Source organism: Leopardus geoffroyi, chromosome C2, assembly GCF_018350155.1.
Source record: "Leopardus geoffroyi isolate Oge1 chromosome C2, O.geoffroyi_Oge1_pat1.0, whole genome shotgun sequence".
Classification (NCBI taxonomy): domain Eukaryota; kingdom Metazoa; phylum Chordata; class Mammalia; order Carnivora; family Felidae; genus Leopardus; species Leopardus geoffroyi.
Window position 1 is genome coordinate 150437256 of NC_059333.1, and position 12756 is coordinate 150450011.

General features: G+C 45.4%; 1 long non-coding RNA gene across 1 annotated transcript in view; it reads left to right on the top strand.

Annotated features, from left to right (window-relative positions):
- Positions 1-12756, top strand: part of LOC123575763 — a 79693-nt gene that overhangs the window by 13423 nt on the left and 53514 nt on the right. Inside the window, exon 2 of the long non-coding RNA XR_006700986.1 lies at positions 5341-5580. This is a non-coding gene — a long non-coding RNA (uncharacterized LOC123575763). The remainder of the gene's footprint in view (positions 1-5340; positions 5581-12756) is intronic.

Genomic DNA, 12756 nt, shown 5'->3' on the forward strand with positions numbered 1-12756 from the left:
GCTGAATTCCCAGGGGTACAGAGGTGTGCAAACAGATGCTGTGTCTGGGGCAGCAAGTTTAGTGTGAACGAGCTGTTGCGCATTACAGATGAGCCCGGAAATGAAGAGGGGATTGAACGGCCTGTATTTTGTGTGGAGGTGCTTGTTGGACTTTTTCTCATCATCAGGGCAACTCAATAAAACGGACAGAACACATATTGGTATGGATCTCTTTTCATTTATTTTTTCATTCATTTAAAATGTTGGCCTGGGAAGCTCTTTCAATCTCTGTGTTCAGATCAGGAGAAATCAGGAAAGTTGTCTCCAGTTAGGAACTTAATTTTTGCCTGGGTTTTCTGCCCCCGGGAAAGCAATAGTTCTGACCTTGGATTTCAGTTCTGTATCCTGGATAGCTACCGCCTCTCTTATCATTTATCTCTTCCCTTACCTCTGTGGGTTTTTTTAAGGGTTTTTTTTTTTAATGTTTATTTTATTTTTGAGACAGAGAAAGACAGACCAGGAGTGGGGGAGGGGCAGAGAGAAGGGGAGACACAGAATCGGAAGCAGGGTCCAGGCTCCGAGCCATCCGCACAGAGCCCGACACGGGGCTCGAACCCACCAACCGTGAGATCATGACCTGAGCCGAAGTCAGACGCTCAACCGACTGAGCCCCCCCAGACGCCCCCCCCCCCTCACCTTTGTGTCTCGAAAGCACTTCCCAAACATGGCTTCCACCTCATGGATATGATTCTCTGCAGTGTTGGCTTGTAGGGCTGGATTGGGGGTGGGAGAGAGGGCCCTGAAGGGACAGCAGAGCAGAATTCTGGACAGCTCTTCTTTGTAAGTAGGAATAGTGGGATTTACCCCAGCTCTAACCCCAAAGGGCATTTTTGAACCTCACAAGACCATTTCTCACATTTGCCCGGGTATCCCTGATCTCATATCCCACAGTACTCTGTCTCATTCCCCTATTTCCTTGGAGGCTCCTTGAATGTCCTCAGACCTGTAATCTGGCAGCGGGTCAATAATGACAACTCATCAACTAGTGGTTCTCGACCTTGACCACATGTTACATTTGCCTGCATTTACCCAGGAAGGTTGAAACCCATCGCTGTCCAGTCCCCAACCCAGACTTTGTCGGGTTTGTTTCCAGATTCCAGAGTGTTGCGGGGACCAAGGAACGACAGTGAACACGAAAGTGGGACGACCCCACTTCCGTCCCAGGCGCTGTTCCCACCAGCAGCGTCTCACACGGGGACCTGCCTCCCTACTCGTGCCGGCACCACTCTCTCTGCTTTTCCAACTACTGCTCTTGAGGAGTTTGCATCTGTCCCAGCAGAATGTAACGAAGTGGGGACAACCGTCACTTTAACGCTGTCAAGCGGGGCCGCATCCCAATTTCCCGAGTGTTTTCTGATCAGAATCCCACAACGTGAGATACGCAAACGTTTTAGTTGGCTGCGTTTATCGGTGCCTCTTTGCACAGCGTTCCCTTCACACAAAGGCTCCTCTAGTCTTGCGGGTTTATTTGGTCACGCTTGGACAATTCTGGATGTGTGTCAGGGATTTCAAGTCCAGGCCCCTACCTCTGAGCAATCTGGAGAAGGTCACCATATTCACGTCCAGCATGGACCATCACGCCTCACAGCGTGCTGTAGCTGAAGATTCATGTGAGAAAGATGATTTTAGGGGCACCTGGGTGGCTGGGGCGGTTAAGCGGCCGGCTCTTGGCTTCGGCTCAAGTCATGATCTCGTAGCTTCCTGAGTTCGAGCTCCGTGCCAGGCTCTGTAATGGCAGTGTGGAGCCTGCTTGGGATTCTCTGTCTCCCTCTCTCTCTGCCCCTCCCCTACTTGTGTTCTCTCTCTCTCTCTCTCTCAGGATAAATAGATAATTTTTTTTTAAAAGATGACCTTACCCGTAACGATCCTTTCTAGTTCCCCCCCAATCTTTAAGATTGTAGGAATTTGGCCTTATGCTCTCTCCTTACTCTTCAGCTATACAACATCACATTATTTTTGCTCCCTTTCTATTGACTTTTACTCGTCTCGGAAAATATTTACCAGTCGCCAAATCATGCAGGGCATCTTGGGGGACACCTGGCAGGAGCAACAACGTATCCGCTCTCAAGGGCTTCCACGTTTCTTTAGGAAGATACCCACAGACACATAGAGCGATTTAAACCCCCAGCTGCCACACTCACTCACACAGTGGTGCATGATGTGCCTTGTGCACCCGGGGAAGCCCGTCCCTCTATGCACCATTCCACAGCTGTGAGTTTTGACTACGTGGGACTAGAGGCCCTGCAGCTACGTGGTGAGTTCTCCGGGGCTGTGGTCTCCCGGCCACAGGGCCATTGGACAAGACATCACGAGAGGAGGTTAGGCGTATGGCAACTGCATCAGGTTATGCATCCTTAACATTTCTAATAAGGAAAGTCCCACGTTTCTTTTCTACCCCCTTCTTACTAAGAATGTGCATCTATATTCCAACGATTCAGAGTCTATGCTAGACGTCATCAGGCAATCTATTTCCTTTCACCTCAGTGGAGTGTTCGATGACGGAGCCCTCGCTGTCCTCTAGGAAGGGACAAAATCCTTTTCGTTTGCTAGCGACTGCAAATGTGGTTCTCATAGCTCTTCAAGGTTTACTGTAGAAGTGACAGATGACGCTGCGTATGTGGGGAAGAGAGGGCGGACGATGAGCAAGGGAACAGAGCTTTCGACATGGGCCACGACGGTGGGCCCTTGTCCCTGAAGGAGGAGACCTTCCGTTAGGGGAGTGAGCAGGAGCCACGCCGGACTTGAGTTGTTACCACTCTCCGGCCAGCACATCTATCAAGTCTCCCGAGAGAGTCTCTGCCCCTTAATGGTGGGCATGGAGGCTTGTGCGTCCCGGGGCCCCTGGGTGGGGGGCTACACCAGTGAGCTGAGGTGTTCCTAGGCTTTGAGACGTGTCGTGACTTTTGCCTACCTGCTGGTACTACTAGAAATCAGAGAACAGAGAGATGTTTCCCCGCGTGGTTGCCAACTGCTGAGATTCTGCTTGCTCTTTTCCCGTCGAACCGCTGAAGTGACCGTGTGGTGTTCCACCTCCCGCGGGCCTTCAGCCTGACCTTGGATGGCTGCTTCCGGGACTCACGCGCAAGGGTGGCAAATATGTGATGCCCAAGCCTAGAGGACTCCAGAACTCAAGGGAGGGACACCAAGTCGACCGTCACCCACAGGTGGTTCCTACTGAGTCAAAGTAACTGTTTCTTTTTTAGGAGTTATTCTTTCTGTTATGTATTAGATATAACTTATTGCCAAATTGGTTTCCATCAAGCGAACTTTTAAGAGCCAAAAGGAATTTAATTTTATCTAAAAAGCAGCGAGCGCTCTCAAAGAGGCAAAACTTGTAAAATCCCAAAGTCCTGAAACTGGAAGATATGATTTCTTCAATATTTCCTTACATTTCTTTAATTTAAGACGTGATTACAACTTTCATAAGGAAACTAAAGGATAAGCGCTGGTTGTGGACTGAACCGTGTGCCCCAAAGCTCATATATTGAAGTCCAGCCCTCGATGTGACTGTATTTGGAGGCGATTCAGTTTAAGTGAAGTCATAAGGACGGATCCCTAATCTGATAGGACTGATGTCCTTGTAAGAAGAGAAAGAGGCCTCGGAGAGCTCTTTCTCCGCACACACAGAGAAGGGACCATCCGAGGACACAGTGAGAAGGTGTCATCGGCAAGCTGAGGAGAGAGGGCTCACCAGAAACCAACTCTGCCGGCACTTTAATCTTGGACTTCTAACCTCCAGAACTGTGAGAAAATAAGTGTCTGTCGTGTGAGCCACTCCGTCTGGTTATGGCGACCCGTAATACAGCACCAGCCCTGAGAATTGCCTGACACTGGTTTTGAAGATCCAAAGGAAGACATAATCTTACCACACTGAGCAGTAATACAAGGGAAATGAAGTGATGAAAGAAAAACATAAGGCACCGGGGGGGGGGGGGGGGGGAAGTACAGGAAATCTAACATTTCCGTAAGAGGAGATGTGAAGCGATGTGGAAGGAGAATAATGATAATTATGAAAGTAACAGAAGAAAACATCTCTGAGTTGACTCGATCTTCAGATTTTAAACACTTAATGAAAAGCAAAATTAGTAAGAATTTATATCAAAACCAGTATAAACAATAACAAAAACCAGCCCTACATGCCTAAATGTACCCATCCTAAGGACAATGGATCTTCCACACTTCCTTAAAAAAGAAAGAGAATCATTCATTAGTTGATGGGCATTTAGGCTCTTTCCATAATTTGATGAATGGATAAGGAAATTGGGTTTATATACACAATGGAATACTACTTGGCAATGAGAAAGAATGAAATCTGGCCTTTTGTAGCATCGTGGATGGAACTGGAGGGTGTGATGCTAAGTGAAGTAAGTCATACAGAGAAAGACAGATACATATGTTTTCACTCTTATGTGGATCCTGAGAAACTTAACAGAAGACCATGGGGGAGGGGAAGGAAAAAAAAAAGTTAGAGAGGGAGATAGCCAAACCATAAGAGACTCTTAAAAACTGAGAATCAACTGAGGGTTGATGGGGGGTGGGAGGGAGGAGAGGGTGGGTGATGGGCATTGAGGAGGGCATCTGTTGGGATGAGCACTGGGTGTTGTATGGAAACAAATCTGACGATAAATTTCATATTTAAAAAAAAGAGAAAAAAAGAAAGAGAATCAGATTAGGAACAGACTTCTCATCGGTAGCCCTGGGAATCACAGCTATAGTTCTACCTCCCAAAGGAACCCCATTGAGCGACAAGGACACTAATACAAAAGCTGGACACATGCAAGATAGCGTTACTAGGTCAGGGCAAAAGAAATACATCTTGAAACACTCAAAGTCTCAGAGAGTACACTACCCAGGTGTCCTATCTAAGGAGAATTCATGACAGGAGAATGCAAAGCAGATGAAAATCAAACGAGATCCAAGATCTGCAGGGGACTAGAAATAGCAGTGGGCTTCTCCCTTCTAATGCATCGAGTAAAATCTAAATGGATGGACTGGCAGTTAAAGTTGACCACGCATTTATACTTCTGTCTCCTGTGACCCCATTCAAAGGATTGTAAGTGAATTTTAAAAAGGAAAAACCCCACAAGGTCCAAAAGACAGTAGAAGAAACAGCGGCGGACGAGAGGTTTCAGTGGATGTTGGGCAATCAAAAGGTGGGCGGAGCAAGGTAGAGCCAAGTCGCTCCGCAGAACTGGACTCAAAGGCACCAGGGACAGCAAAGGGCGGGGCAGCACTGGGAGCTGGAACCAGGCAGACTGGTTAGAGCCATCTGCACCTGAACTGTACTCTCTTCCATCCCAGTGTCAGGAGGAAGCCCGGGGAGCTTGACTTGGAAAGACTTACAGTGCAGAGGACAGCAGACACAGCGGAGTGTGGGAGGTAATGCCTGAAGCTTAACTAGAGGGTTTCAGTGAAAGTTTGCAGCCTGCCTGCAAGGACCTCCCCCAGAGCCTTCCTCAGGAGGCTGGCGGTCAAGCACGGACTCCCCAAGAGAAAGACAGGAGAGGATAAGTACCCCCAGACCGACAAGTTAACGCGAAGGTACGTGGGATAGAATGTATTGCTATTGGGTCTCGTTACTCACGCTGCTATCATATGGGTATTACTGATTTGTTCAGTGTACCAATAAAGAATACAGAATTGAACGCCTACCAAATTTAGAAGGTCCTGTTTGACTCTGGGTCAAGGGGAGAGGAGGGTAGAATGACATCCTAAAAATGACTTCCTGAAGATAGCTTACGATCACTCCAATGTCATTTTTGATATATACAAGAAATGCGTGGCCTGGAGAATTAAGCATAAAGGACTATGAGAATATTGCTTCCCTGTGTTTTGCAACCCATGATATAAAGGTCTCCACGAGGCAGAACTGATACACACATATCTGGGATGCTATAAAAATGCTGTTTTCATAGGGTTCAATCTACTAAAGAGGGGCTCGGTATGACAGCGTGGGTGGAGAAAGGGATTGTTCTGGTTGCTGAAGCTCCAGGTTTCAAGTCCTGGAGAAATCTCTAACAGGAAATAACCTTGGTAACCCGGGAGCAAAGCTGGACTTTTAGTGGGTAGGCATCTTTAAGCCACAATAAGATTTAGAATTAAGGATGGAAAGACTTCCGAGAACAAAAATCATTGTATTGATCTTTTTCGTTAGAAGGAATAGTTTGCGTTTGGTGTCTTTGGTATTTGTACTGTTAGAATTTGGCTAATTATAAATGAAAACCTTGAACTCAAATTTAAAATGTCTGTTAAAGGATGTCCATTCTCACAACTTTTATTCAACCCAGTACTGGAAGTCCTAGCCATAGCAAACAGATAACATAAAGGAGTAAAAGGCATCCAAATAAGTAAGGAAGAAATAAAACTTTGACTGTTTGCAGATGGCATGATACTATATATACAAAAACCCTGACGATTCTACTAAAAAACTACTAGATCTGGTAAAATGAATTCAGTGAGGTCATAGGATATGAAATCAATATACAGAAATCAACTGCATTTCTATACACTAAAGATGAAGCAGCAGAAGGAGAAAGTAAGAAAACAATCCCATTTACAATTGCACCAAAAACGATAAGATATCTAGGGATAAACTCAACCAAGGAGGTGAAAAATTGAACTCTGAGAACTATAAAACGTTGATGAAAGAATTTGAAGACGACACGAACAAATGGAAAGACATTCTCTGCTCGTGGATTGGAAAAACAAATATTATTAAAATGTCTATATGACTCAAAGCAATCTACAGAATTAATGCAATCCCTATCAAAATAACCACCAGCATTTTTCACAGAACCAGAACAAAGAATCCTAAAATTTGTATGAAACCACAAAAGACCTCAAATAGCCAAAGAAATCTTGAAAAAGAAAAACAAAGCTGGAGGTATTACAATTGCAGACTTCAAGTTATATGACAAAGCTAAAAGAATCAAAACAGTGTGGTACTGGCACAAAAATAGACACATAGATCAATGGGACAGAACAGAGTGTCCAGAAATAAACCCACACTTGTATGGTTAATTAATCTTTGACGAAGGAGGCAAGAACATGTAATGGGAAAAAGACAGTCCCTTCTACAAATGGTGTTGGCAAAACTGGACAGCTACATGCAAAAGAATAAAACTGGACCACTTTCTTTCACCATACACAAAAATAAACTCATAATGGATTAAGCACCTAAATGTGAAACAATAAAAATTATAGAAGAAAGCACGGGGAGTAACGTCTCTGACTTTGGCCATAGCAGTATTTTTCTAGATGTGTTTCCTAAGGCAGGAAAAACAAAAGCAAAGATGAACTACTGGGACTGCCTCGAAATAAAAAGCTTCTGCACGGCAAAGGAAACAATCAACAAAGCTAAAATACAACCTACCGAATAGAAGAAGATATTTGCAGATGATACATCTGATAAAGGGTTAGCATCCAAAATATATAAAGAATTTATACAACTCAACACCAAATAGCAACAAATAACCCAATTAAAAAATGGGCAGAAGACATGAACAGACATTTCTCCAAAAAAGCCATCCAGATGGCAAACTGGTACATGAAGAGATGTTCAGTATCACTCATCATCAGGAAAATGCAAATCAAAACCACAATGAGGTATCACCTCACACCTGTCAGAATGGCTAAAATTGAAAACACAAGTGTTACAAGAGGATGTGGAGAAAAAGGAACCCTCTTCCGCTGTTGGTGGAAATGCAAACTGGTGAAGACGCTGAGAAAGTCTGTATGATGTTTCCTCAAAAAGTTAAAAATGGACCTACCATAGGATCCAGTAATCGCACTACTGAGTATTTACCCAAAGAATATGAAACACTAATTCAAAAGGATGTATGCACCCCCATGTTTTTGCAGCATTATTTACAATAGCCAAACTATGGCAGCAACCCAAATGGCCTTCAAAAGATGAGTTGGATAAAGAGGATGTCATACATATATTACATACATATATCATATATATAACATAATATATATTATATATAACACAAAAGGAAATCTCTGGCTGAGGACTTTGCAGAAGGTCCAGGGAGTCAGATTAGAGAAGAACAGGGCCTCTGGAAGAGAGAGACAAAGAGAAGGAAGGGAACTGTTTACCCCAAGCTGATCTGATACGAAGGAGTACTCCGGAAGAAAACACTGCTTGGCATATGGTCGATCAGATGCCACGTGTGGGTGAGATACAGGTACGTAAAAACCAGGCAACTGTTAATTTCAGAAAAACGAAAACAAATTGCACAGGAAAAAAATATATAATCTTCTACTTGCCACCACAAGGAACATTATTTCCATAACCACAATCGTGTAAACATTGACTGTTAGTGAACGAACAAGAAACAATTCTGTAGACGTTTTTGGGAGGATGAGAGCAGGGGAGAGGGTGTTGGGTGGCATTACGACAAAATTTTGACTCAGTTGAACAGGATGTTAATGGATAAGTTCTAAAAGCTAGTGAATAAGAAACTAGGGATATGAAAGTATTTAGAAAGCTGCAGGTTAGGGGCGCCTGGGTGGCTCAGTCAGTTAAACATCGGCTCAGGTCATGACGTCAGAGTTAGTGAGTTTGAGCCCCACGTCGGGCTCTGAGCTCACAGCTCAGAGCCTGGAGGCTGCTTCAGATTCTGTGTCTCCCTCTCTCTCTGCTCTCCTCCCGCCTCCCGCACTGGCTCGCACTCTCTGTCTCCGTCTCTCTCTCTCTCTCAAAAATAAACATTAAAAAAAAACCCCAAAAAACCCTGCAGGTTAATATCAGAAGTGAACAGTTCAAGGAGGCAAAAAGAAATTGCTTCTAAGGGAGTAGGCTTGAGGAAGGGCTGGGGGTGGGAGGGTAATTCTTCTAAATCTTCTGGTACGACGTGATTGTGTGATGATTTGCAGGTACTGTGCTTACGCCGAAAGCCCTTTATGCCTCAGCTTGTCCTGGCCTCACCTGCCGGTTCCTCAAATCTCGGCTGCAGGTGCACCCTGACAGTATCTGGCCTCAGGCCCACGTATGCTTCTGACTTCCTGCCCTTGAGCTTCTCCCCAAGACCCAGGCAAGAGCCACCTCCCTTCTGATGTACGTTCCACCTGGAAATAGAGTCGAGTTGACACCCCCTGAGTCGCCTCTTTGACCAACTGGTGTAGGGGGAGAATCCTGAGCTGACAGAGGCATCCCTCCCTCTTTCTCGGGAATGGACAGACAGCGCTAGGACATGTTCACGCAGCTGTCCAGGCTGTCCCCCGATAGAGCAACCAGTCACCTGCCGTCATGACCAAGCAATAGTGAATCCTTGAACCGGCTCTCCCTCCTTCCCTGTTTCACCTCCTATCACTCCCCGTCCCCTGGAGCAAACCCCCGGTTTGTCTTGTTTGGTCTTAGGCTTTGCTTTCTGGCAAACCCAGGTTAGAACGAAACTGATTAAAAACATTAAAAAAAATTTTTTTTAATGTTTATTGATTTTTGAGGGAGAGACAGAGTGTGAGAAGGGGAGAGGCGGGGGGGGGGGAGACACAGAATCACAGAACAGTTTTCTAAATGTTTTCTCTTCGTTATAATCGTGGGTCCCGATTTATCTATTGTTTCCTACTATGTGGCCTGGCCCAGTTTGGCGGGTTCCTTCCTATCATAACTCCCTCTCCGCCATCCACTTACAGCTGTTACCACGCTTCTCCATTATGAAATATTAGTATTAGGGGTAAATATTAGTATATCTAATCCTCTATCTTCCACTGGTATATGAAATTAAATAATGGTCATTCTGTCCCCATAAAACACTTTGCCAGCTCAGCCCCCTTCACTCTCATGGTGAAGGAAACTTTATTTTTTTACTTGCTATTTCCTTCCTCCTTCAACTTTGAACTTTGCTGAGACTGCCCATAATTATAAATGTCACCCCATCAGCTTTCCCCTTCAGGTATTTACCTTTGGTTTCGAAATCCTACATTTATACTTTGTAATTCTTTGTTACATTATCATTTTCCGTTTAGATCTATTTTAAAAATCTGATTATTTGATTCATTTTCATTTACTTTGGCCTTTATTGAAAAGTTTTTAGGGGCGCCTGGGTGGCTCAGCTGGTGAGCATCTGACTCTTGGTGTCGGCCCAGGTCACGATCTCAGGGTTCATGGGTTTGAGCCCCACATGGGGCTCTGCACTGACAGTGGGGAGCCTGCTTGGGATTTTCTCTCCGTCTCTCTCTTTCTGCCCTTCACCTGCTCGCATTGTCTCTCTCTCTCTCTCTCTCTCTCTCTCTGTGTGTCTCAAAATAAATAAATAAACGTTTAAAAAAAGAAGAGAAGAACTAAAAATAAATCTGTCACTTAGGTCAATAAATGGGCCGAAATCTCCCTTTAAAAAATAGACCCTCAAATTAAAAAAAATAAAATAAAAAATAGAACCTCAGGTTGGTTCAAAATGAAATTTTCATCTACACGCAGTTTCTAAGACATACCTCTAAAAGTAAACACGAATGAAGAAATGTTGATTTTAATACTCAACGCTACACCAGGAAAATGTGAATAATTAAAAAACAAGAAAGGAGGTATTTCAATGCAAAGATAATTCAAGGCCTGAACCATCGAGTGAAGAAAACGATTACATTTTTCTCATAATAGATACAATCCTTGAGGAAGATGAAAACAGACATGGACCTTTGTGCAATGAAAAACATGACAGCAAAATACACAGAACAGGGGCGCCTGGGGGCTCAGTCGGTCAAGCGTCTGATTTCAGCTCAGGTCATGACCTCATGGCTTGTGAGTTCAAGCCCCGTGTGGGGCTCTGTGCTGACAGCTCGGAGCCTGGAGCCTGCTTCGGATTCTGGGTCTCCCTCTCTCTCTGTCCCTCCCCGGCTTGTGCTCTCTCTTTCAAAAATAAATAATAAGCATTAAAAATAAATAAATAAATAAATAAATAAATAAATAAATAAATAAATAAATTCTTTAAATTAAAAAAAAACTTTTTCTTAATGCGCAGAACAAAAACACCCAGAAATTAAGGAGGGCTTGACAAAATCACTCTGGGGGTAGATTTGATTGCACCTCTGGAGTGTTTAAATATCACAACCGATAAGTTCATCTAATAGCTCTGTACGAAATCCTTTCCACCCTGGAAAGCATGTTTAACAATCAACATTTGGGAGCCTGGGTGGCTCAGTCGTTAAGCATCTTGACTTCAGCTCAGGTCATGATCTCACGGTTCATGAGTTCGACCCCTGCCTCTCTCTCTCGTTCACCCTTCTCCCTCTCCCCCTCCTGGGATTCTCTCTCTCTCTCTCTCTCTCTCTCTCTGCCCCTCACCCACTTGCACCCTCTTTCTCTCTATAAACCAACTAACCAACCAATATCAACATTTACTTCACCTCCAAGAAAACAGACTCTCTCCAATAAGAGAGTTCATAGATCTCATTTGGAAACACACCCCTCATACGCTGTGGCCATTTTTGTCCCTCCCCTTCCCACACTCGGGGGGTGCATCCATGAAGCCCCAGTGTGGTACCGAGCAGGGGCAGAGGCGGGGGCGGGAGTGGTGCAGAGGGAACTGGTGTCACTGAGTGCCTGCCTCTTGCCGACACAGCTGTGTTTGCTCAGCTTTTCTCGCGTTTTCTCATTCAGTTCTCAGCACAGTCCTATAGAGGAATCACCAGCCATGTTGGGGGTGATGGACGGTTATTCTCACTGCTCCCTGTTTGGACTATCCGATCCCTATCAACACCAGCAAGCAAACTCCCTGCCCTTCATTGGAAGGAGGAGCTGTTCCCTCGGCCTCAGACTCAAGGCCCTTTTCCCGTCTCCGGGAAAGGTGTCTTTCACCTCCGTGGTAAAATGGGGACTGTCACACTGACCCACTTCCCAGCAGGGCGGGGCTACGTAACGACTAATTACAAAGGCTAATAAAATATTTACAGAGCCTCTGGCACACTTTGGATGTGCAAGGGCTTACTTAATAAAAACAATGACGGTGCTGGATAAACACTGCACAGAGCCTAGTGCCACTCTGGAGAAGAGTAAACAACTTGCCACGGTAATTTCAAGCTCTATTAGATGCTTGCAGCAAATATCACTGTTCTCCGAGAGGAGAGAAAATCTGCCACGCAGGAAATCTCGACTGAAGGCCACAGCCCAGCCATGCAGAGCAACGCGGTTTGATTAAAATGAGCAGTGACCTTTTGTGCCAGCGCTGGCGCGTCTGGGCTTTTTCAGAATTCGGGAAGGTAGAAGTGAGTTAGCTGCATACAACTGGGGCCCCAGCTCCAGCGCCTGGCCTGCTTTCTAAAGGAACCACTGTCTAGGAATCCGAAACAGAGGCTGCTGTTCCGGGCTGGCCAGGCCCCAGAAAGGGAGGATGTCTTGTGACAAGTGCAGGGGCGTTTTGCATCTTTGCAGGGGACAGGAGAAAGAGCAAATGGCATGGCCCGTTTATGTAACAGAAAGAAAGCCAGTGCACGAGAAGGGAGCGGACGGGAAGACAGAGCCCACGCCAGGAGGTTGGCGCAGGGTATCAGAAGTAAGGGAAAAGCTGAACGGGCACCTGGGGGAGAGTGGGGCCACCCTGAGATCCGCAGCAGTGGGCAGCTGCTCCCACCCTGGGCCGGGGGGAACAAAGATGACGGTGGTGGTGTTGCCAGAGCCCAGATGTGAGCTGGACCCACGAATAAAATGCAGCCGCAGCCAGAGACATGTCCCAAAGAGGAGAAGGGAGGGGAGAAGTCCTAGGACGCGTGGTTTGCGTG